At 34.6% G+C, this 27,295-nt stretch overlaps 1 protein-coding gene across 4 annotated transcripts in view; it reads right to left on the reverse strand.

Moving 5' to 3' along the window:
• SI (sucrase-isomaltase) overlaps positions 1-27,295 on the reverse strand; it is a 164,669-nt gene that overhangs the window by 120,356 nt on the left and 17,018 nt on the right. For 2 of the 4 annotated variants that reach the window (XM_084986883.1, XM_084986879.1), the window contains exons 2-3: positions 20,616-20,705; positions 9,661-9,778 (exon numbers count right to left, since the gene is read on the reverse strand). The exons of 1 other annotated variant lie outside the window; for it this stretch is intronic. The gene's annotated coding sequence lies outside the window, so the exon portion shown is untranslated. The remainder of the gene's footprint in view (positions 1-9,660; positions 9,779-20,615; positions 20,706-27,295) is intronic. One more of the 4 variants, XM_084986880.1, reaches the window with a different exon arrangement.

Raw genomic sequence — 27,295 nt, forward strand, 5'->3', positions numbered from 1 at the left:
CTATCTCTTGGGCCGCTCCCGCGGCATATGGAGGTTCCCAGGCTAGGGGTTGAATCGGAGCTGTAGCCACCGGCCTACGCCAGAGGCACAGCAACGCGGGATCCGAGCCGCGTCTGCAACCTACACCACAGCTCACGGCAACGCCGGATCGTTAACCCACTGAGCAAGGGCAGGGACCGAACCCGCAACCTCATGGTTCCTAGTCGGATTCGTTAACCACTGCGCCACGACGGGAACTCCAGCATTGCGGAATTCTTAACCCACTGAGTCAGGCCAGGGATTGAACCTACATCTTCACAGAAACAGCATCAGCTCCTTAGGCTACTGAGCCACAATGGGAAGTCCCAATCTGTTCTTTTAATTTGTGTATTTATACCACTTATACCATTTACATTTAAGGTAATTAATATGTTAAGGCTTATGTCTGCCTTTTTTTCCCCATTTGTGTTCTTTTTTATTTTGTTTTTGAATGTATCTTTCTAGTGTTTTTATATGTGTCTTTGTATAGCTTTTCTTAATTGCTTTAGATATTACATTATATGTACATACTATCACAGTGAACTGGGGTCATCATTTTATAAGATTTTGTAAAATATACAAAACTTGTTTCCCTGTATAACCCTTGTCCTCTTCCAATATAAAAACAATTAAAATAATAAAATTGCTTTAAATATTTCCTCTACATGCATTTGGAACCATGATACATAGTCTTATAATGTTTGCTTTAACATTCAAACCTAAATTAGAGAACTCGAGTTTGAAGGGAAACTTGTTACATTTACTCATATTTTGCTTACCACACATATTCTTTCTTCCTACCTGTTGTTTCAAAGCTTCCTTCTTTTATCATTTCCTTTCTGTTGAGAAATCTTTCTTTAGCCAGTTTTTTAGAGAAGGTCCTCTAGTGACAGATTCTCTCAGTTTGTCTTCATCAGAGAGTGTCTTGATTTCCTTTTCATTACTGAAGGATATTTTTGTTAGGTATAAGATGCTGGGTGACAGTTCTTTCCTGTTGTGCCAATTCCTTCTATCTTTTGTGGTTTCCAATAGGAACTCCTTTGTCATTTACATTGTTTTTCCCTTAGAGATATAGTATCATTTTTTTTTCTCTGCTTTCAAGATATTTTCTTTGTTTTTAGTTTTCTCCTTAATTGTGATGTGTCCTGGTGTGGATTTCCTTAGGTTTCTTATCTTTGAGATATGCTTTTTTCTTGAGTCTGTAGGTTCATATCTCTTTTATCATATTTGCAAAATTTTCAGCTTTTATTTCTCCAAGTATTTTTTCAGCATTGGCCTCTCTTCTCTCTTTCCACAACACTGATGACAAAAATATCAGATCTTTTCCTATAGTCTAATATGTCCCTGAGATTTTGGGTTTTTTCCTACATTCTACTTTTAATTTATTCAGATTGACAATTTTTATTGTTCCATCTTCCATGTTACTAATTCTTTCTTTTTCATCTTCTATTCTATGATTGAGCTCATCCACTGGGATTTTCTTTTTTATTATTATTTTTAAGTTCTAGTGGTTCTTTATCTTTTGTTTCTTCATCAAAACTTTCTATTTATTTTCTCAGGCTTTCTATTTAAAATTTTTTTTCAATAATGAACATGAAAGCTTGTTGAAGTATTTTTATCATCACTGCTTAAAAATCTTAGACAGTTCTAACATTTCTGCCGTCTCAATGTTGGCATCTATTGATTGTCTTCTTTTATTTAGTTGGATATCTTCCTGAAACTTGGACAATGGATAGTTTGTAATTTAAACCTTAATATTTAATATTATATTGTGAGACCTTACACCTTACTTAGATCTTCAGTTTTAATTGCTTTTATTTGATACTGCTCACTCTACTGGGGAAAAGAAAGGAACCTTCTCATTACTACCAGGTGGAGATAGAAATCTGGGTCTCTTTACTTGGTTTCCATTGACACATGAAGGGGAGGGAGAATTCTGTCTCATTTTACTGGTTGAGGGTGGGGCTTCTGTTGTCCCAAGTGTTTGCTAAGCTGCAGTGGTAGTTACCTCATTTATGTCACATGATAATGAAAGTCCTAACTCCATTAATCCTCTTTTAATACCTTGCCAGAGGGGAAGGAAAAGAGCATCTGGTTACTACCCAGTGAGGGTTCAAGTGCAGACTCCCCAAGTCACTGAGACAATCCTAGTTAGGGTGTGGAGACACTTTAGTACATATTTGTGAGGGTAGAAGTCTGTGCTCTCCACTCAGCTTTGGGGCTTGGGACCACCATTTTGTTTTTATTTATTTATTTATTTATTTTTTACTGTAGTTGAGAGGTTATTGTCTAAAAGCATTTTTTGTCTAGTTAAGCTACCCTTTTTTGGGATGCTTTTCTGTCAACTAAAAATAAGTTTCTTATGGCTATGTGATGTGGAGAGATTTGATATGTAAAGTAAGTTTAAATAAGGTATTATATTAAACTGAGAGAAGGGAGTATGTACACTAAAATGGATTACAGTGGAGATTGAGTCTCAGAATCTCTATGAATCCACAACTATTGTCACCACATGGGGGATGTTCCAAAGGAATTAAGAAATCTAAGAAACCTAATCAAGTAGCACAAATCATGTGGGACCAATTATTTAAACTTTTCTCATCTCTATTTTGCTCATCTAAAAGAATGAAAGGGTGGGATTGGTTAATCTCAATGATCGCTTATAGCTGTGTAATTCATTCTACAATTCTACTACGTTGATTATACACACAAGGAGAAATTAATAATTCTTTTCTGTTGAGCTCAGTGAAGTTAAAAGAAACCTACTAATATTTAGTTGAGCAAATCAAGGGTAATTCAGAAATTATTCAATACTAGCTAATGATAAAATTTGAGGATATAGTTTCAATCAATGTGAGTGATAAATAAAATATAAAAATTGCTAAAAAGTGATATAACCTGTTAGAACCAAAACTTGCCTCTTTTGTATAACTGTATTTTTGATGTAAAAACACTTTTTATAAATTAATAAACCAGTACCAATATAATAAATACTGTGGGGACAAAGAACTAAACATGCCACTCTGTGGAAAGTCCAAATCAGATAACTTTCACGTGATAGAAAACGATCTTCAATATCTATAAGATATGGTCCATTTAAATTACAGGCATACCTTGTTTTATTGCACTTTATTGCTCTTCACAGATACTTCATTTTTTACAAGTTGAAGGTTAGTGACAACTCTGCATACAGCAAGGCTATCAGCACTGTTTTTCCACCATTTGCTCATTTCCTGGTTTTGTGTCACATTTTGGTGAATCTTATAATTTCAGACTTTCCACCAGCAAAAAATTACAGCTTGCTAAAGTCTCAGGTAATGGTTAGTATTTTTTAGCAATAAATTATTTTTATATTAGGTGTGTGCATTTTTTAGACATAATGCTATTAAGACTACCATGCAGTGTAAATATAACTTTTATTTGAAAAAAAAATTGAGAGGAAAAATATTTATGTGACTGATTTTATTGCAATACTCATTTTATTGTGGTGGTCTGGAACGGAACCCACACTCTTTCTAATATATGCATATATATGTAGCCAGATACTAAGTTTTCATGTAGTCTCTAAATTTGTTGCTCACTGGAAATGTGACCTAGGACAACTTACAGTTTCACCACTTCCTCAACTGTAAAATGATGGCAGTTCAGCAAGTCTTTCTTAGATAGCCATTTCAGTTTTAAAGCTTTATGGTTTTATTATTCAGATCAGCTTATTTTTGATTTGGTTATTTGTGGTAAAATATCAAGGGTCAAACTCCATCACTAAAAGAATGTATTATTCTCCTTTATCACAGCCATACCCAGTTATATATATACCATACTGCTTCACCTTGGTGCCCTTTCTGGCACCCTTGCTTTATAGTTCATGGAACTCTTCTATGCCAAACAGTTACAATTCACATGCACACTTGCCTCTTTGGCCTGATTATCCCTTGAAACTACTCTATTTTCCATGATATTAAATTTAGAATATTTCTTGCCACTTTCATATTACCACTATTGCTTCTCCCCCAGGTCCACTGACCTCATGTTTTCCTTCCTGGCATTGTTAAGTCCCATGATTCTAAGCACTACAGAGACGTCACCTAATTGCTGATTAAATCACCTAAAAATTCAAGAAAATAATTTTAGAGAAACCCTCAACTGTATTAGTCATTCATTTTATTTAACTGTACTCAAATATCAATCCACTATTTAGAGATCCATAAGCATGATAATGTTTTTAATAATAAGTGAAAAAAAAATCCTTCTCTTTATTCAGATCCCACTTAAACTTCCAAACCAGCAAATTTCTTGAACTTATGTCACTCAGTGCTTCAGTTCTTTACGCACTGTCATTATGTTTTTGCATTGGATATCTATTCACACCCCTTCTCTGATTTCTAAGTGTCTCATAAAGGCCAAATCAAATGATGCGTTCTTTTTCATCACAATACCTTTCAGAAGCCTTGTCATTGTCAACCACCAAGTGCTTTTCAGTTTCAGTATTTTCATTTTCTACCCAGTCTCTGCATTTTCATCCCCCAAATTCTTTTCTTTCTTTTTTCTTATTTTATTTTTCTTAATATTTCTAGGGGATGTCATTTAAAAAGAGACTTGAATAATTATCTCTATGCAGATCACTGCCAAATTCTTAACTCCAACTAGATTTCTCAGAGCTATATATTTCAACTGCTTGCTTCATCTTCTTATCCAAGTGTACTATAGGCCTCTCAGACACAATACACTTAAACTAAACTTCCTTTCCCAAGTTAGCTCCTTCTGTAATTCCTTTTTTTCTGTAATCTCCATCCACATATTATTTCTTTGCTTTTCTAATTCTTTATTACAAAATATTTCCATAAAACCCTTTAGAATATACCATCTTAATATATCAAATCCTACTGTAGGTCTACTCCCATTACAGAAAAAAGCAAAACAAGGAAACAAAAGAAAATGAACAAGCAAAAAAAAACCTAAGCATAAGTGTCCTGACTGAAGTCATGATTGGATGGTGTTAGAGATGCCAGGCAAGAAGAATAGGGTTCAAGGAGATACTGTTAAATATTGCAGAGCTGCAGAGAGGAAAAATAAAAGTACATTTTGCACTCGTTTTTGAGGACTAAGCTGTTAGTCATATTTAGAAATTAATGGCAGATTAAGAAGTAAAGGCAGTTAGTGTTGACTATTCTATTTAAGTCTTTTGGTTAATGGTCATATTGTTAGGGAAGCAAAAGGACATGGAATTAAGAGCACACATTTAGAAACAGCACCAAACAGCAGGAAAAACCATCCACTAAGATAGGCCAAAAGGAGGTAGACAAGTATATAGCAATAATAATTAATAAATAACAATAACTAGTAGCTTCCATTTTTAGTGCTTTCTTTGTGTCAAGTTCTGTGCCAGGTACTTTACATATACTGCCATTTAAGTTTTACCAAAAAACCTATGTTGTAGGCTTTGTTGTTCACTAGATAAAAAACTTGCCTAAGTTTCCTAAGTGGTGAAAGGAAAATAACAGGGACTTGCTTTTGGTTTCTGTTACAAAGAGCTTCACATTAGAGATAACATACTTTATCAATAATAACATAACAGATTTAAAGATACTGACTTAAAAGTAATGATAAGATGAACTCAAAATGAAAAATAATGAAATACAAAGAATGCTTTCTAAATGTGAAATTAGTGATTAGATTTTAGGAATGTAATGCTACTCACATGGTGTATTTTTAGGATGGGGCAAAAATTAGGACTAACGTTTAGTCATGGACAGGACTAGGGTGAGGCAAACAAGGGAGCTAGTGCAAAATTTAAGGAAGCGCTCATGCTTAGGTTCATGCAAGTGCAGGATCAGCATTTGCATTGGAGTGAGTACCGCCTTAATTTTTTTGTCTTAGGTGTTTTGCTTGCCTCACCCTAGTCCATTTGTCAAAATTAATAATATCTAAAAATCTTGCACACTGTTGTGTATAGAATGGACAGACAATGGGGACCTGCCATATAGCACAGAAAACTCCACTGAATATTCTTTGATAATCTCTATGGAAAAATAATCTGAAAAACAATGGATACGTGCATGCATAAAACTGAATCACTTTGCTGTACAGCAGAAATGAACACAACATTGTAAATCAATTATACTTAAATAAAGTTTTTTAAATTAAAATACTTTTAAAAATTAAAGGAAAAAAACTTAGAGGAGTTCATAGGTGGCTTAGTGGTTAAGGATACTGCATTGTCACTGCTGTGGCTCAGTGGGCTGCTGTCCTGAGGGTTTGGGCTCTGGCTTGAGAACTTCCTCATGCTGTGAGCATGCCAAAAAAAGAAAAGAAAAAAAAAAAAAAAACTTACAAAGAGTGATGTAGCATAGAAATTAGAAACTCTTACTAAGACATAATAATGTTATGTGCTCATAAACTCTAAGAACATATTGCTTCATCATGAAAATGTATACAGTATAAATTTAATTTAAGATATTAATTAGCCTAGGCAAAATGGTAGACAAATCAGTGTATATTTTATAGTCATTAAAGATATATGTAAGTGTTTTAATAGTATTTTAAAGTTAACATATATAACAGTAAGCAAAATAGGGAGGCTCTAAACAGAATTATTGCTGATCCAAATACTGTACTAAGAAGGAGAAAATAATTTTAAAAGAATGTTTTTATTGAACACATACTATGTTCCAATTGTAAAGCTTTTGGAAATTAAAGATAAATAAAACATAGCGCCTGCCTTTTTCTTTTTTAAAAAAAATTTTGTTTATTTTTATATAATGATTTTTATTTTTTTTTCATTATAGCTGGTTTACAGTGTTCTGTCAATTTTCTACTGTACAGCATCGTGACCCAGATACACAAATATGTATACATTCTTTTTTCTCCCATTATCATGCTCCATAATAAGTTAGTAGATATAGTTCTCAGTGCTACACAGCAGGAGCTCACTGCTAATCCATTCCAAAGGCAATAGTCTGCATCTATTAATCCCACATTCCCAATCCATCCCGCTCCCTCCTCCTTTTTCAAAAGCCACTTTGTAACAGAAGAGATAGATATCTCCTTCGCTTTCTCTCTTTCACACACACACACTATTATTTATTTATTTATTTATTTATTTATTTATTTATTTTTCCACTGTATACACACATACACTATTAATTGTTGTGTAATATAGTAAATTCCCAATTGTAGTTGCAAAAATTCAATGTGATAGCAAAATAATATGTTCACCTCTTAACAAAGTAATCGTGTGTCAAAACCAGATGAGTTGGTTGGAATTACTAAACCCAAAGCATAGTTCCCTCTTTTTTCTTTTTGAGTCAGTTTATTCCAGAAGAAACTAGAGACAGGGTTCACCTCTAGAAAGTAATCAATTGATGCCTAATCTTTAATGCGTGCTTCTCTGGGAAGCAGTGAATTTTAGATGAAAAAGGGAGTAAAGAATTGAACATTTAGTTAGTAATCATTGTAAAGTTATCTCTGGCCATTGAAAGGATATAATCTGTATTCTTTTTTCATTTCTATGTATATTTTAAGAGAAGTTATTGATAAATTTTGACATCTTTTGCTGAGCACAAGTTCATACCTAAATATGAACTTAATTTTTTTTAGGCTTTTCACATTTTATACTTTGTTAATAAACTGAAATCTAATCATATGCCCCCTGCTGATATAGCAAAAGGCAGTAACAGATATTTTAAGTTACTATGAATTTCATTAATCCAGTTAATTTATCATAACTCCGATAGAATGATTACTCTGTTTAATTTGACCTCAGTAGTTAGTAAGTTTTTATAACTGACATAATATTTTGTCCTTAAGTTTTTACTATTTGCCAGCAACAACTGTTATTTTACCTTACTCCATATGTAGCTTTTAAAAAATGGGAGTATTCTTTGTTCTGACAGGTCTTTTCATACTACTTAGTTCTCACATGTAATTATTCCTAAAACTTTCAACAAATACCTGAATGTAACAGTTGAAAGCCAAGTGCTTTTCTTCTCTCTTTCTCTTTCCTTTTTTACTTATTATTATTATACCATGATTATCCAAAGTGCTATTTAAAAATTACATTTCACAGGCAAAACAATAGAAACATTAAAATGAGTTATTGCCAAGGACTAGATGGGAAGGACTGAGTGATGGATAGGTGAAACACAAGGCATTTTTTAGGCAGTGAAACTACTGGTGGATGTATTAGATTCCTAGACCTGCCTAACAAGTTAGCAAAAACTGGGTGCCTTAGAACAACGTTTCTGGAGGCTAGAACTCCAGACTTATTCTGAGTGCTGTGAGAGAGAATCTGTTCCATGCCTGTCTCCTAGCTTCTAATGGTTTGTTGGAAAAGATTGCATCTTTTGGTTTGTGGATATATCACCCTGATTTCTGCCTCATCTTAACATTGCATCTCCTTGTGTGTCTCTGTATCCAAATTCATTGATTTTATAAGGATACTAGTTCTATTGGATTAGGGCTCACCTCAATGACCTTATTTTATATATTATCTCTGTAAAGACTGTCTCAAAAGGGTCATATTTTGAGGTACAGTGGGGTTAGAACTCAAACATTGGGAGTGTCACACAATTAAACCCACAACAGTAGATACATTATGCATTTGTCAAAACCCATGGAATTTTATAGCACAGAGTGAAACATAAATATACAAATTTTAAATAGTAATTTGGGAAGTAAAGAGGTCCTCGGAAAGAGTGAACATTGTAACAAGGGAATCTAGTTGCATTACAAACTTTGGAAACAACCTCACTGGAATGGGTGAGACACTCCTCCTAGGGTAGAAGTATCTGACCTAGGTAACTTTGGAAATGTATGGAGTCTGTAAGATTAAAAGTAAAAAGACCAGCACATAAGCACAGTACTCTGGTTGTTTTTCCCCACAGAGGTACAGGTTATCAATCTGATACTTCTATACATGATTCTAGAATTCAGTAAGTAATTTGATGCTGAATAATGGGAGCCAGGTTTATCACCATTGGTGTGGGTATTTACAAATTAGTGAGGAGAAAGACACTAGGATTTTCCATGAGGTAATGAGTTAAGAGTCATCAGTTAAAACCCGTGTTTAATTGAGTTACTTGATAGTTATATGCTGAAATATTCATAGGCATGTGTCTATACATTAATGTACAAAGATAAATTTATTTTCTCTATCAGTTGAGAGGACCTTAAAGAAAAGACATCCCAGTAGCAACATCTCGACTAGAACTCAGATCTTGGTTTCTAATACCATTTACCATTAAAAGGAAACAGAGTTTCTTGTGGAAATGCTTGTGGCAGGGAATATACAAGATGAGCCTGGATCAGGGGAGTCTTGTAGTGCTAGAAAGTTAAGGAAGCGATAAAAAAAAATTACATTAATGTGGACATAACAAAGGGGCACAGGAGCTAAGTGAAATATTTGAAAAATAAAATAAAATAGTTTTGGATTATAACCGGAAGTATAAAGTGAGTATCCATGATTCCATATTGATATAATTAAATGATTGAATAAATTAAAAATGAAATGAAAAAAAATCTCATGGAGGAGAATTTTATACAAGTTATATAGAAACTTTGCCCTAAAGCAGTAGGAACATAACTGCTTACTTAAGCATGGGCTGCACAAAGCATGCAGTATGGAAAGGGGGAAATAAAGAGTACCTTTAGAGCAGATTATCATGACAGTACTTCAGCCAGGTGAACATCATTCGGCATAAATCATGTTGATTGTTTATACCCTTGATATGGTGAGATGAACCTGGTGCTTTATTTCTGTGATCTTCCAAAAAACACATTAAAAATTACTTTTCTCCTTGCAAGTTCAAATTCTACTATTTCTCTAACTAATGAAAGTATTAATAACAATAGGTAGATTACAAATACAATTTACAAACAAATACAAAATAAAATGTGTTATTGAGTGTTCCTCATTTCCAAATTCATATGTTGAAGCCCTAACCCCTAAAATGGTGGTATTTAAAGGTAGAAACTTTAGGAGTTTCCATCCTGGCACAGCGGAAATGAATCCGACTAGGAACCATGAGGTTGTGGGTTCCATCCCTGGCCTAGCTCAGTGGGTTAAGGATCCAGCGTTGCTGTGAGCTGTGGTGTAGGTCACAAACACAGCTTGGATCTGGTGTTGCTGTGGCTGGAGGCTACAGCTCCGATTCAACCCCTAATCTGGGAACTGCCATATGCCACAGGTGCAGCCCTAAAATGACAAAAAAATAAAGGTATAAACTTTTAGGAGTTAATTATGTTTAGAGGAGGTCATGAGGTTGGGACTCTCATGATAGAATTAGTGCCCTTATAATCTGAGGAAGAGAGATCAGAGCTCTGTCTCTCTCTACTGTGTGAGAAAGAGGCCATCTGCAAGCCAGGAAGAGGGCCCTCACTGGGAAGTAAATCTTCCAGCACATAGAAATTGGCCTTCCAACCTTCATAACTGTGAGAAATAAATGTCATTCAGTCTATGGTATTTTGTTATAGCAGCCCGAGCTAAGACAGAATGATTACAGAGCCCAGGAACTGTTCTAAGCATTTTACATATATTTTACATTATAAAAATCTATTTATTAATACTCACAGAATTCCAATTAAGACTTTTTTATGATCATGGTACAATTACCTGCCCAGTGTGTCATAAAAGTTGTAAAGCTTGCTTTTGAGCCCAGGCAACCTGATCTGAGAGTCAGTGTGCATAACAACTATGCAGTGCTGTTTCTCAGACTGCTTGATGTTTACAACATGTCAGAAATAAAATAATGATAACTGTACATTTGTGTATGTACACAGAATTATTGGCTGCTTATTAGCAGGAACAGCAGTGTTCCGGTGGTCTTCTAAACACTACAATTTCTTCATTCTAAAATCAAATATGAATGTCAAAGTGCTGTTTCAGTTAATTTCTGCAACCTCCATAGCAGGGAAAAACTAACTACACTATACTTCTTTTGAAAATAAAATTTAATTATTTTACAACATATCCTTGTTATTCATAGATTCTGTATTTATGGATTCACCTCCTTGCTGAAATTTATGTGTAACCTCAAGGTTAATACTTGTGGCACTTTCAGACATGTGCAAAGTGCTAAAAATGTACATATTCCCAGCTGAGGTCAAACATGGCAACAAACTGCCTGGGTACAGTTCATATTCAGTGATGACCAGAAGATGGAGACAGTCAGGCTCAATGCAGTGTATTGCAAGGTGCTCCAGCTTTGGGGCTAGTTAAATGAGATTTGGAGTTCCAGCTCTGGAACCTATTATGGAACAGCTTCAAGAAAGTCATTTAACATTTCTAAACTTTGTTTTTTTCTTGTAAAATAAGAAAAATAGAATTTACCAGGATGAGTTGCTTTTAGGATTTAATATTATAATTTATATGAGATGTGTATGCATAGTGTTTATATATTTATATATATATATATATATATGCATATACATATATGTATTTCCCCTAGGAACAGTAGTGCAGCATTTACTAACTCAGTGTTCCCCTCACCTTTATAGAGAATAACTATCAGGAATAGCAAGAATAAACTGTTTTCTGAGTGTCCTCTATGCCAGAAACTCTGCTAGATACTAAGATATTCACAACCTCTGACCACAAAGAAGTTACAGTTAAGTAGGAGATAGAATCCAGGCCCTGTGTGGGACTTCTGAGCCACAAGTACCATTTAGCTTCTGATTGTTCCCATTGATTCAGATCTGGGGGTAGTGCAGGCATATCAATAATTCCAATTTTATGCTCAACCTTTTAAAATAATTTTCAATTTAGTTACCAAAGTTATCCTTTGGAATGTGTCCCCTCCTTTCTGTTTTATGACTTCCAAAATCATTCACAGCCTATTGTTAGTGAAAGGGTGTCTTGTATTTTTATCGACCTGAGGCAGTAACTATAAGAACTTCTTTCTTTGTGGCTGGGTGCTTATGATATTTATATTAACCATATCCCCTTCTTACCTAGTACACGTGTACTTTTATTTTTAGGTACTAAATAATACAGACCATCTATTATGCCATTAAATTAGTTTCCCCATTGTTATTTTTAATCTCAGTTGATGCTACTGAAAAGTCAGAGAGCCACTACAGTCCTATTAATGAGCTTTTTTGGCTTTTAGTTAGTTTTAGGGCTGAAACTATTTTTTAATGAACTGATACTACTCAACACTTAAAAATATGTCAGTTTCCATTCCCTGAAACTGAAACAAGTGCATTAAATTCAGATAACATTTTTTCAAAGAGGTATTTCTCCTGTTATGGTATGACACATATTTAAAGACTTAATCTACCATGAATATAGATTAAAAAATTATAAGTTGAAACAGATATGAATCATGATATAGATCAGCGTTAATCTTTCTCTTATTCCTCCTAATCACTAACATTTAAGCATTAAATTATTTATTAAAATAATTTACTAAAAAAAGAAAAAGCTAAGCAGTTCTAAAATCTTACTTCATTATGTCTTCATTGAGACTATCAGTTATGTCATTACATTCAGGTCAAATTTTAAACATCCTTCTAATTTGATTTTTCATTTTAGTTTAATCCTGCTAGTCTAATCTCTTGTATGGTCTAAGGAAAACTCTTCCTGTCCCTGGTCTACCAAAAGCTTATTGTCTTATCCCAGCACCTTCTAAAACTTAGTCTATTCCAGTCTGTGGCATCGTACTTAATTGAAACAAACCGTTAAATTCACGTGTCCCATACTTCATGTGACTCTAGAAAAAAATTATAATCGTATACTCTCATATTCTTTGTGGCGGTAAAGGAAACATATTTTACATCCATGGGAGATAAATTGTCCCATCAGAATGTAAGTTTCCCAGGAATATTATCCAAATCTATAATTTTTTACGTTATCCCTGTCTATGTAAGCTCTAAAATTTGCAAGCATACATCCACAAAAAAGAAAGAGAGACAGATAGACAGAATTTTTCCTTTTAGGAAAACCTTTGTTAAGACTGGCACATACAATCCTATTTAGCTGCACCCTAAAAACCAAAAAATAAATATATAATGTATTTTTATCTCCTCTTCTGGACTTTCTTATTCCAGAAGCCTGGCTCAAACAGAAATTATTAGGCCATTACTTAATGGAATGATACAAATGTGGATATTTCATATCAACCCTAGTCATTCTGTTTTAGTACATTTAGTACATTTAGTACATTTGAGTTGCCATAACAAAATATTATAGCCTGGGTGCAGTCGGTTAAGAACCCGACATAGTGTCCATGAGGATGTGAGTTTTATCCCTGGCCTCACTCAGTGGGTTAAGGATCTGGCATTGCTGCAAGGTGCAGCATAGGTTGCAGATATGGCTCGGATCCATTGTTGCCATGGCTGTGGAGTAGGCCGGAAGCTGCAGCTCTGATTTGACTCCTAGCCTGGGAACTTCCATATGCCACAGGAGCTTTGTAAAAGTAAAAAAAAAAAATATTTGTTACAGCCTGGATGGCCTTAAACAACAGAAATTTATTTCTCATAATTCTGAAGGCTGATAAGGCCAAGATCAAGGCATTGGCAGTTTCATGTCTGGTGAGATTTCATTTTCTAGCTCAGTCTTCTCTCTGTGTCCTCACATGGTGGAAGGGCAAGAGAGCTCTCTGGGGTCTCTTTCTGAGTGGAGAAATTCCATTCATGAGGGTTCATGAGCTAATCACTTCTCAAAGACCCAGCCTCCTAATACCATCACATTGGGCATTAAGATTTAACATACTAGTTTTGGTGGGACACTAACATTCAGTCTGTATAGCCTATTTTATTTACCTATTTATTATTATTGTTTATCATTTATTTATTTATTTGTCTTTTTCTAGGGCCGTTCCTGTGGCGTATGGAGGTTCCCAAGCTAGGGGTCTAATTGGAGCTGTAGCCACTGGCCTACCCCAGAGCCACGGCAACACGAGATCTGAGTCGCATCTGTGACCACAGCTCATGGTAATGCCAGATCCTCAACCCACTGAGCAAGGCCAGGGATCGAACCCACAACCTCATGGTTCCTAGTCAGATTTGTAAACCACTGCACCATGATGGGAACTCCCTGTATAGCCTATTTTAAAAAACAAGTCCAGCCCATCTAGTTAGGATGTATTCTTAGGCTTAACATAGCAACCCCATCAATATGAACCCTCAAAACCCAGGCTTAAACAGCTGTACTACCTTCTTTTTGAGTACAAATCCAGAGTGAATCACTTTCATAAATATTTGATATCTTTAGTTGTTTTAAAGAACAGTAGTTCATATATTTTTCATTTAGTTTAGAGATAAAAATGCACTAATTTAAAATTTTTATTATCTAGACAATACACTGTTAGCAAATTTTCTGAATAAATATTAGGCACTTGTGTAGAAATAAAGTTTCCCCTTTAAAGCATGGGTAACATGCTAACATGTTTAGTGATGAAGTATTAAAGACAAGTGTAATTGGGAGTTCCCGTCGTGGCGCAGTGGTTAACGAATCTGACTAGGAACCATGAGGCTGTGGGTTCGGTCCCTGCCCTTGCTCAGTGGGTTGGCGATCCGGCGTTGCCGTGAGCTGTGGTGTAGGTTGCAGACGCGGCTCGGATCCCGCGTTGCTGTGGCTCTGGTGTAGGCTGGTGGCTACAGCTCCGATTGGACCCCTAGCCTGGGAACCTCCATATGCCGCGGGAGTGGCCCAAGAAATAGCAACGACAACGACAAAAGACAAAAAAAAAAAAAAAAATTCCAGTTGAATATTTGGGGCATTTCATATAATGTATGTGATTAATTATATAAATAGATTTTGTTCAGAACTACATTCTGTGTTTTTTTCCTCTCCAATGGATCATTGACAAGCCTGTACATTAAGGGGACAGTTTTGCTCTCCTATGAACTTACGAAACTCCATTTTATTTTATTTTTATTTATTTATTTATTGGTTTTTAGGGCTGCACCCGTGGCATATGGAAGATCCCAGGCTAGGAGTCAAATCAAAGCTGTAGCTGCTGGCCTACACCACAGCCACAGCAATGCAGGATCCGAGCCACATCTACAACCTACACCGCAGCTCACAGCAATGCCAGATCATTAACCCACTGAGCAAGGGCAGGGATCAAACCTGCGTCCTCATGGATGCTAGTCAGATTCATTAACCGCTTAGCCATGACAGGAACTCCTGAAACTCCATTTTAAATAATAGGAGCAGAATTCTGTGAAGTTGAGTACTGAATATGACCTGAACATGATATTAAAACTTTTTTTGAGGAAGGTGAGATCATTACTTGTTGCTGCCTTATTGAAATGGGAAAAGGATTTCAGTATGTTTTGGTCTTTGCTTTTATAGGTACACAAAGTATCCGTCTCTTCTCTAGTACCTAATTTTGCCATAGATTTTTCTATGAAGAGAGAATCTATATCTTGTTGTTGCTGTTTGGGGTAATGGAATTTCCTGCTATTATTCATTTGAAATAAATGTTTAAAGATAAGCTACATTAAAAACAAATAAAATGAAACTTTTGTAGAGGTTTCATTGCAAACTGCAATATCAGTCTAATAATTTGAAATTAAAAATGTGATGATTCAGTATTAAAAAAGCTTTTAGAACACAGATGTCTACATCAAGCTTGGAAGCTATAACCTCAGTTGGTAAAATGTAGCATAATGACCCACAACTATAAAATTATTAAGCAAAATAAATGCTTTTGAAAAAAGACAAATATATTAATGCAAAACTTTAGAGAAATTTAGAGCAGAATATTTATGTGAAATTCAAATTTCATAGTTTGAATTCCCTCACACACAGAACATTCATCAGTCACGTGAATTTCATTATTACCATTAACTACTGTTCACAGTTTAGAGAGGTCTTTGTGGTTTTAGTGAAGCAGGAACCAACCCCAGCTTCATTTGAGATGAGGATAAGTTGTTCCCAAGATTTGCCTTTCTCTATGTATAGTTCCAGGGATTAACCTTTGACTTCATAACACTGATTAAAACATCTTTAATAACTGGTAATACTTAGACATGGTTTAGCATTTTTTTAATTGGTAAATTTACAGATCCTCTAGGTCTGTTTAGTTTTGCTGAATGGAAATTCATTTTATCTTCTGAGTCTTGAATCTTGGTAAATGAGAGCCACTGGTAAATGAGGTACATGATCTATTATTTGTAACAGTTTTAGGAGGTGGGAAATTTTTGTCACACTTACAAGGTTACTTTATGTGGTCAACTGATGTTCCTTACATCATTTTTTGTTTTTGCTGTCATTGGTTATTCTTATTATACAGTTGCATTTTCAGCGTTTGGTTTTCTGTTATATATGTGTATTTATTTTCCACACACACACACACACACACACACACACACACACACACCTCTCCAGGCCTATTCTTTTATGGCTTACTCATTCCATATTTTCAGTCTCATTCTAATTGTGTCATCAGTAGATGGTTTCAAACCAAAAACTCAGAACTCGTGTTTGGTTTAGTTATGTACGCTTCTTACTGTGCTGCCTTATTGCCTGGCCTGTAGCACTTGCTATTCTAATATGCTTTAAATGGCTCAAGATGGCTTCCTATTATCATTATTTTGTGCTTTACTAGTAAAATATTGACTTGATAACCTTCTTCTTATAATTTACTACTTGAATAGCTACTGATACAGTTTGTCCCAAATGGTCATCCATTTGCCTGGAATGTATATGTAAGAGTGTGTATGAACTAAACAGTCCTCTTATTTCCATCACAATGTTCCTTCTCTTTCTTCTGATGCAGTTTCTGTTTTTGAAATCTCCAATTCCTTTGTTATATAAACATCCCATAAATATTGCTCAGATTTTTTTCTAAGTAGGTGAGCATAATTAAGTTGTTATTGTTCTATTAACACTCAGTATTACATCCAAAAATACAAATCACGTTTTTTTTTAGTGAAGTTTTGAATCTAGACTTCATTTTAGTATGAAATAAGATTTGCTTAAATGGGAATTTTACTTTTCATGTTCTTAAATTACTTTGCTAATTGTCTTCTAATAAGTTTTATTAATCCAGTTTTACCAAAATAAATTTTTAAGAGGTTAAATAAATTATCCACATTCTAACAAGTTAATCTCTCTACTTCATCTTTCCTCCTTCTTATGTAATTAAGTCCATCTGCCAAAAGAATTTGTCCTGTGCACTGACTTTACAGGCTCTTGATTTTTTTAAATCAGAAAGTCTTCCTTATTAAATCATAAACACCTATGTTATAGGAATTCAGTCTTATTTATCTCTAAATTTCTCTTCTTTCACCTTGCCTTACCTCCTTTTGTGAATAGTTATTACAGTGCTTTGAACATAGTAGGTTCATTTATTTGGGGCACCATTATTAGAATTACAAAACATTTTGTCCCATGTACTGTGTTAAATAAACAACAGAGTATATGTAAATTCCCATCTAATTTTCATAAGTTGGTATTATTATTATTATTCCCATTTTATAGTAAGGGAAACTAAAGCTTAACAATGTAAAGTCACTTGTCAAAGATTACATATTAGATGGAGTGCTGGGACTCAGAACCAGGCATTCTAATTTTAGAGCTCATCTCTTAATCAACACACTGTAACCCCACCTTCTCCTGCCTTTCTAGAGAGATTGACTAGTTTTCAACTGGCATACTTTTAGACTTGTTATGATCTGCATTTGTGTTGTTGATGCATACTATACTTTAAATGCAGCTGACTGTGCAGCCACAATATACTACTTCTGGTACTCCCTAACGTGAGCAACAGTGATTGTGGCATACCATGTTCCCAGACTTCTTTTTAGTTCAGCTCAAACTCTTCTTGTTTCTATGGCTTAGGCTATTGAATTCCTAGCTCAATATCCTGCATTTACACCGGATTCTATGCTTTATATTTGGAGTCCCTTCTAGACATTTTTTTTTTTAATTTACCTAGAACAGATTGTGCTCATATCTTTGATTTAAGGTCTGCTGCAGCCTTGAGTAGGTTGCAGTCTTCTTAGCTCTTCCCCATTCTATCCACTAGAGGAGAGGTATTTAGATTGTGAGACTGACTCATATTAATGCAAATAATAAGGGATTGATGCATAAACTAGAATATCAATATCTTTATTAAAATGAGAACTATGTGACAGAGATCAAGATAGTTACATCTGATTCACAGTGGAATTTCTTTCTGGGAAGAATAACAATGAAAGAAAAAAATTAAAAAGAATATTGTTTGGTGAGCATAGAATCAAGCAAGGGTAGTAGCTGGATAATCTTAATGGATAATTCATTCTAATTCACAGCAGGACACTTAACCTTGGTGTTTCCTCATGGAGAGGCACGTACATTCCTGACACAGTGTTGGTGAAGTAGTGACAAGTTTTTGCTCACTTCATTCTCTTAGTCCTTGGTTTTAATAGTTCTTTCTCTAACTTGATTAGGTTTAGTTTTCATTTATTTGTTGATTAATTCATTGAAAACTGTCTATTGAACATAGACCACATTCCAAGCGTTGAGTAAGTAAATCAGTGAAGATACCACATTAACATGGCAGACGTAGTTTCTATCCTCACTGAACTTATAGGTTAGTCAGTTATTAAAGAAATAATCACACAATAACTAATACAACTGCCTTCATTATTCTGAAGAAAAATTAATTGGTTTTATGAGACTGCAAAACAGAGGATCCGGTTTTCAGAAGTTAGGGAAGGCTTTCCTGTGGAAGTGATTTTTTAAAGTAATACTTAAAGAATTTATAGCACAGACATTACTGAGAAGTAGAGGAACATACTTTTAGGCAGTGGGGACATAGGACAAGGTCCTCAGGTGGAAATAACTTGAGTATTAGTGAATAAGGAAGTGGAGGTGGGGATTTGGGAAGTGGAGACCATGCAGGGCATTCCTAAATATATTATAGATTTTGGAGTTTCTAAGAAGTTATTGAAGGGTTTTTAAGCAAAGAAGAAACTGATTAGAATTGTATTTTTAAATTATCAATTTGGCTGCTATTGCTAAGGTATTTATGGGGGAAGGGTCAAGAGTGAAAATGGTTAGAATAATTAGCTATTGCCATAGTTCAGGAATAAATTATGATAGTTGAAAGAATGGTTTCTTAAGAGATGGAAAGAAACAATACCAGAAATATTGGGAATATAAAATCAATAGGCTGTCTTTTCCCCACTATGGGTTCCTGAGAAATCTTTCTGACCAAATATGATTATATAAGAAACTCCTTGACTGAAATAATTGCCTGCGTTATTCTGTAGATGGCTAACATTTTCCTTTATGAACTGATTGTATTATGTTATGATTTTTACTCTAAGAGCCTCTTTTTAAGTTCTAAGGAGTAAAATATTGCTGACTCCTGTAGATTTAATTGCAGAGATCAATAATTATTTATTGAAATTAGTAGAATATGTACAGACTGGTGAAAGCAGCAATAGCAGCCTGGAAGATTCTGGAAAAACATGACCTGATCTTCAACTGTACAGCCACTGTAATTGCATCCATTCTCTCATAACAGTGTGAGACCTCTCCTGCTGTTCACAAAAAGCTGCATGGAAACAATAATTATGAATCATTTCAGAGATAAAGATGGTGGTACAACCAAATTCAGGGAGCTGGAGTTTATTCATCAAGTATGCTTAAGTGAATTTTTTAAACCACAATGATATGAGATTCTTTTTTTTTTTTCCTTGCAAAAGGAATGTAATGATTTCAGATGCAGTTGTTTGAACAAGTCAGCATTTTTCTAAATCTAGAACACTTTTAGAAAAATTGCAATAGTTTGAGTAATTACAACTGTGTCATTAAGTGATTCTGCAGTTAAGGCCTTTTAAGTGTAGAATCATGGTTAATCTTTTCCTTCAAGTAATTTCCAGACTTTGCTCTTCCGCAAACTTAATAGTTGATTTGATCTAATAGAGGATGAAACAGAAATGTGCTAAGAACATGAAGCTAGGGCTGTGTTCTTTAGCATTTTAAAAGGTCCTTGCTCAGGGCTGACCTAGGGTTGAGGACATCAGATTAAATACCAAGATATCAAACATCGTCAAAATGTAATTAATTCCTTCTTAATTCCTGTAGTATGTTCTGTCTATACCAGTAGTTTTTAGTACCTTTAAATAAATTTACATGTGTAAGTCACATCTCCCAAAATTAGTCTGCCATTTCCTTAAGATAATAAAGTTTTGTATTCACAGTGGCTTGCTTTGAAGCCAGATCTTTAGTAACCCAATGCAAAAAACATGACTGTATCTTCTTGTCATCACCTTACCAACTTTTTGATAAGTAACTGCATCATTCCTAGAACACACCTAAAAGTCACATTTTAAGCATCATTTAAGAGGCATCATGTTAGATCATTTTATTCATAAAATTTCTGCTGCTTTGTTGCTTTTTTTAAAAGCAGGCTTAAAATTTAACTGATAGAATTAAATTCTTCACTTAAAACAAGAAAAGATTCAAATAGAGGGAAAATTACTGGTACAGAATCCAGACTTAGTATAAATGAGAAAAATCATGCACTGGTATCACAGACAGCATTGTTAAAGTCATTCAGAATTCAGCCTTTAAAAATTACATCTCTTACTTGAAGAAAGAAGCCTATGGAAGCTTATTCAGAGAGCTTCCAAAGGTATTTTAAAATGGTACTACATACATTTTTGAAGGATCATCTTCTCTTTATAGTCTAACAAAACTTAAATTCTGAAAACAGTCGTTTCTTCACTCAGCACTATGGTGACAGTGTCTGCATTGGAAAAGCAAAGCGGAAAGTTGAGACCATTATTTCAAGTAACACCAGCAAGATTAAATAACATTGTGGATGAGGAAGAAGCATTCACACTCATCATTTATATACGTATGTGAAGTCAGTCTTTATTGGCATTTTATCTATCCTCGGGGCTGCAGTTAAAGGAATAAATCTACTAATAGGATTCATGGCCTAGATTCTACCATGCTAACTATAAATGAAAACATTCATTTTCTAAATAACATTCCTTTGTTGGTTAATGCTTTCAACCTTCTTTATTATTCTCTACTGCTTAGCATGCATATATGCTCAAAGAATAAAATATAAGTGCATCTAATAAAAGATATAGTTAAGGCTTCATAGACAAGAATAAATATAAGAACATAAGTAGAAGTGTAAGTGAAGTCACCTCTAGTACTTTCTGTACTATTCACTCTGAAGAATCTGACTCTCAGGACATAGGTCAACATAATGAAATAACTCTAGATAATGTGACTAATTCCCAGCAATGCCAGCAGTGGGAAAATATGAATAGAGTATGAAAGATTATTCACAGTTATGAAGAAATCTGCTCATTTGTTTGATTTTCTTCAACCAATTGACTTGTACCCACTTGCCATTTAATGAATTGTGGAATAACTCTTAATTTTTAATATTTTAGAATGTATAGAGCTAATTTCCTGTTTTCACATCTAGTAACACATTGAAACCACTCTTTTGTCCCTCACTGATGTTTGAAGCACATGTGAAATAAACCTACCACAAGATTAAACATAACATATAGTACCAATCAGAATAGCTTTTCGTTGGTATAGAGGGTAGACTACATGCCGATACTTATAAAATCAGCTAATCTGTAAAGTCTGGGTCATTTGGCTATGTATAGCACAGAGTAAGTATCCTATAGTGTTATGATGAGATAGAGTTGGTTCTGACCCTGAAGATGGCTAAATTTTTCGCTCAGCCAGAATTTCCTTCAGTTACTTGCTTTGGATAAAATTTATTTCAGGCTCTAAAATATTTTAACATCCAGCAGAGGAGATCAAGGGCAGTCCCTCATTTTTGGCTCATTTGTCTTAACTTAGCACTCTCTGACTTGAAGAGAATGGCTTAAGATGGACAGAGGTAAGGTACATCATAATTGAACCTTTACAGCAGCCCTGGGCCTTTCCTAGCATAGGAATCTACTATTTCTATCTAAACCAAAAGTGACTCTTTTTGCTAAATTCATTCTTATCCACAAAATACCCATACTTACTATTCTAAAAAGTTGCTGTGGTTAGAGATGGACTAAACATAGGAGATCATGTTGCTTATAAGGATTTTTAACATTAGAATTCCATTATTACATTCACGTAGTTTTCCCACTGGGAAGAATCTTCATATTACTACATTATATACTCTCCCCTCCACTGGGGAAAATTCCAGACTTTTTACTATGCATTTAAAATACCCTTCTCATGATAGATGGCCCCATTTTGCCTTACTAGGCTCATCTTTAACCATTCCCTTCAACTCACCAAATCTCTTCCATTTTCTTAACATTCTGTGCCCTTTTATGCCGGTGTGCCTTTGTTCAAGTTGTGTATACCCTCTCAGCTTGGCATTTTAGAGTGGAGCCTCTTATACTATAGGGTCCCTAGTTAGGACCCCAATTCAGGTTAGAGAAGAATGGGAATATTATGTGCACATCCGTCTGTAGCCCTAAACAAGGCCTGGCATTTTCAGCTTACACTCCCATTGAAACCACTCTATAGAGAAAATGTGGAACCAAACAGGAAAGCCTCTCTCACTGGCATCATCATAGAAAGTTTCTTTGCAACCTGAAGCAATATTGAAATTCCTTCCTGATGATAATATTGATGATAATGATTATGATGATAATTGCATAGTGGCCATCATTTAATGAGCACACACTGTGTGGCAGCCATTGAATTAAATGTTTTATATATGTTATTGCTAATACATTTTAACAAATCTAACATGAAACTCATAGCTTTCCTTCTAAACATATTTTCAATTCCATCCTCCCCTCAGTCATCCTGTCTCCATAAATTCACCACCATCCACTAAGTTCTTTAAGCCAGAAGGTGTAAGTCATCCTTGTTTTTTTCCTTTGCTTCATGACTTGTATCTATTAATAATCACCCCCCCCCCTTGTTTATAACTTCAGCATATATATCAGATCTGTTTCCTTCCATCTTCACTGCTATAAGCTTTAGTCCAGGCCACCAATATCTTTAGGTTGGAATATGGAAAAAAATAAAATTAGGAAGGTAAAAGCAGTAGTATTAAATACAGTAGGATATCCTGAATTGTATTCTAGAACAGAAAAAAAAACCCAGAAGAAAATTAGCAAAAAAATCTGTTGAAATCTAAATAAATACTGTAGTCTAGCTAAGGGTGTTATACCCACATTAGCTTTTTTAGTTTTGACAAATGCATCATTGGTATGTGAGCTGTTAACTCTAGGGAAGCCTGATTGAATGATACACAAGGAACTCTCTTTACTATCTTTGCAACTTTTCTGTACCCCTACAATTATTGCAGATAAAAATATTTTTAGAAACCTTGTTTTCTTAGCTTCTGCCTAGATCTCTTTGGTCCATTCTTCACAACTGCTATAATGATCTTTTAATAATATAAATCTGGCCATGTAACAAAAGAGTTTAAGCAGCTCAGAAAGATTAAAACAGCCTGTCTGAGATTATGTAGGTGTTAATAGCTTCACAGATATTCTCACCCAGATCTGACAGAATTTAATATCTCTTAAGTATTTTATTACTGCATTCTTTGTATGAACCATGAATTCAGCACTTTCACAGAGAAGTCAGTGTCTTCAGCTTTGCATATATCCCATGCATGGTATAAATTCAGTCTGATTCAAAATCATAGAAATCATTATCAATAACAACTATACTAATAGGCCTGAAAGTGTGAAAAAGTTTTTTTATGTTTTTCAGTTCGGTGCCATGTCTGAGATTTTTTTCAAGGTATGAGAAAAAGTCTTCTTGTGAGGTTATTACAGTAATCACAATTGCCTTCACCGTGATGGCAGGCAGGGATGGACATTCCAAAGGATGCACCACCAAAATGGTCATTAGTAGAAGTCCATATTCTGAATATGGAGCTTCATTCCCCCCTTCCTTATGAAGCAATATCTGGATCATGAAGACATACTTTAAAGTTTAGCCCCACCCCACATTCTAGAGTGTAGTGGGAAACTAAAACTGTTTTAAAAACAAAATGAATTTTCAAGACACATTATTTTAGCTTACTCATTTTAGTATTAGGTCAAGGAGCTCCAGTATCCTGAGTTCTGTTTTCATAGGGGGAAAGGAATTTAGCGGTGAGACCTATTATATCTAGTTATCTTTGGGATTCTCATTAGATTTAGCTTGCTGCTGAACCAGGGTACCTTTAGTAGAGAAACCTGGACAAAAGGATAAGATTGCAAACTACAGTAGTCTTTTCTTATCCAGTCGTCACTTCAGCTTCTAATAGCAGGAAGCAAAGGAACTCTAACTTCATATGGTACTTGTTTAACAAAGATTCATAGTTCTTGGTTTTTTTAAATATATATTTTCATTTGTTTTGACATTTTCATCTTTTAGGATAAGAGCATAATCCATAGTGAAATAATACTGACTCAGAACAGAATCTGCGTATCATCGTGATAGATCCCCAACTTTTTCTCAACTATTTGAAACAGACCTGATCATATTGCAGTTTCAGAACTATTCAACAAATAAAAATACTTTTTAATAGGCAATGGAAAGGCTTTTTATATTTCTCAGATATCAGCATGCTATAAATCTCCACTGAGGGAGTTCCTGTTGTGGCTAAGGCTAGGTGGGTTAAAGACCTCACATTGACTCTTTGAGGATGCAGGTTCAATCCCTGGCCTTACTCAGTTGGTTAAGGATCCAGTGTTGCCACAAGCTGCAGAATAGGTCACAGATGTGACTCAGATCCGGTGTTGCTGTGGTGTATGCCTGTAGCTACAGCTTTGATGTGACCCCTAGCCTGGAAACTTCCATATGCTGCAAGTGAAGCAGTAAGAAGGGAAAAAAAAAAAAAAAAAAAAAAGGCTCCAATGAAACTTACAATTTGTGAGCATTTTTAAGGCATGGAAAAGCTTTCTCTGGGAGTTATTAATTATATATGCCCTTAATACAATATAATGTTTTTACACAGCTGGTTATTCAGAAAAATTCAAGTTGATACATTTATTAACATTTACAGTGGTTCAAGTTATGAAGCTGAATTTATGTCTCATGTTCATAGCTTTTTTAAGTTGTGTATTAACTTTTTATATATATTTATAACAGTTTTATTAATGGAAATAGTAATAAAGTATGTGGAATGTCAGTACACATATCTATACATATGACTATTTTACTTTAAAATCCCCAATATTATATAGTACTAGATATATTTTAGATTTTAATTTTATATATGCTTACTTTATGTTTGAAGAATTCATTGTCTCTATATCCCTGATTATGTTAATAAGCAAGATATTCTTGTGTACATCTTCTAAGGTATGGTGGACTACATACCATTTATTTGCTTTGATGGTTTGATATTCTGCAATTCTTTGCACAATAACTTCTAAAATACTTGAATTATACTCTCAGTGTGTTAAAAGATATGTGTACAATTTAGAATCATTTTTTTTCCTAATAGAATTAGAGTTTAAGCACAAGTATATTTCAAGACCAACATAAAATGCCAATAAGAATATACAATTTAAATTCAAAGTCAAACATCCAAGATAGCTAAGGTATAGCACCACAGTAGCAAGCTTTCAGATACCCCAAAAGAACTCTGAATTCCCATAGGAATATCCATAGCTTTAATGAAAATAAATGAAATAAATGCCTGCAAATTATTTTAAAAGTATGTCTTTATATTTGTCTAACATGTTGTTTATTGTGTGAAATTTACCATCAACTAAACTGTCATTGATTATTATATCTTTTGGTAAGATAGAGGCGACTATGATCACAGTAGCACTCATTTCAAGATTCAAACATTAATAAGATCACAGATGATTTTTTTCTCTTTTTAAAATCTCATGTTACCTAAGTGAAAATGTGGTTAGCTATGAATTAATATTTGGATCTTGCAAAGTAGAAATATATATATTCATTCATGTCATGATCCATGCATATCTTTATTCATCATCTAATTTTACTTCACCTTTTACTTGTTGTTCACAACAAAATCAGAGACTGGAATATATGAATAGGGATATTTTGTTACTCTGAGTGTGAAATCTTGTATGTTTGGCTTGTATAGAAGAAGTAAAAATTTTAAATTGCACATCTCTTTTAAGGAAGGTGGTACATGTAATACTTGTATGTATGCCCTGTTTTATTAAATACTCTCAGCTGCATTAACATTCCAGTGGAATTTTCAGTAAAGTGGTAGAATCTTCAGTTAAGTAATTCTAGCAAAGAAGACATCAACAAAACCTACTAAATTATTGCTCTTATTTATAAACATTATAAGCAGCTGAGCACAAGCTTCACTAATGTCATGTCTCCATACTATACTGGGCAAGCTCCTTTCTCTGTTTTGGCTGCTATTGAGGAGATTAAGTTTTATAGCTCCTCCCTTCCTTCCCCCTTCTTCCCTTCCTTCCTGCTTTTCTTCTTTCATTTCTTCCTTTTGTCCTTCCTTCCTTTCTTGTTGTTATTTTCTCCCCAGAGACATACTCATACTACTCAGTTTCCTCAGTCTTATTTTCTTGTGGTCAATGTATATCTTACTAATAAAAACAAGAAAAGTATAAAAAGTTATTACATCTCCCATACTGTTACACTTCTCACCACCTCTTCCACACTCCAGCCCCCTCCATTTCTTTTCATCATTTCTCTGGGTTACATAACCAAATGGCTCTCAGCTGTTGCAAGAATGCATATTCCAAACATATATTTTTTTTAAGAGTTGCTTAATTAATTTTTTCTTTTTTTTTTTCTTTTTTTTGTCTTTTCGCCATCTCTTGGGCGGCTCCCACGGCACATGGAGGTTCCCAGGCTAGGGGTCCAATTGGAGCTGCAGCCACTGACCTACGCCATAGCCACAGCAACGTGGGATCTGAGCCACGTCTGCAACCTACACCACAGCTCATGGCAACACCAGATCCTCAACCCACTGAGCAACTCTGTTCATTCATTTAGTCAACAGATACTTACATATGGTTCATTGTTATTAAGGTTGTATGTTAGAAATAATGGGAAGAAAGGTAGTATTGTGGCTATTCTAGAAACAAGATAGGATCCATGAAACTCAGAAGTTTGATCAGAATGTATTTTCCATAGCTGTGCAAAATATGGCCCTGGACTCTGGACTAAAGAAGACCTTGAAGACAGTCTGTATTCTCAAGTGCTTACAATATAATTGAAAAGCCAGAATTCTTGGCACAGACAGGCAAAGTGACTGAAGGACACTTAGGGTGAAATATTCCAACATTATTTTGTCTTAAGTCATCATAGAGTAAATAGTTTGTGCACCTATTTGAGAGAATATCAAAATTTAGTTTACTGTATCAGTAAAAGCCTACTGGTAAAGAAAATTTG

This window comes from Sus scrofa, chromosome 13, assembly GCF_054392235.1.
Source record: "Sus scrofa isolate SSC_HxYL_T2T_F1_AM1 chromosome 13, Sscrofa_HxYL_maternal_Yorkshire_Landrace_v2.0, whole genome shotgun sequence".
NCBI classification, from domain to species: domain Eukaryota; kingdom Metazoa; phylum Chordata; class Mammalia; order Artiodactyla; family Suidae; genus Sus; species Sus scrofa.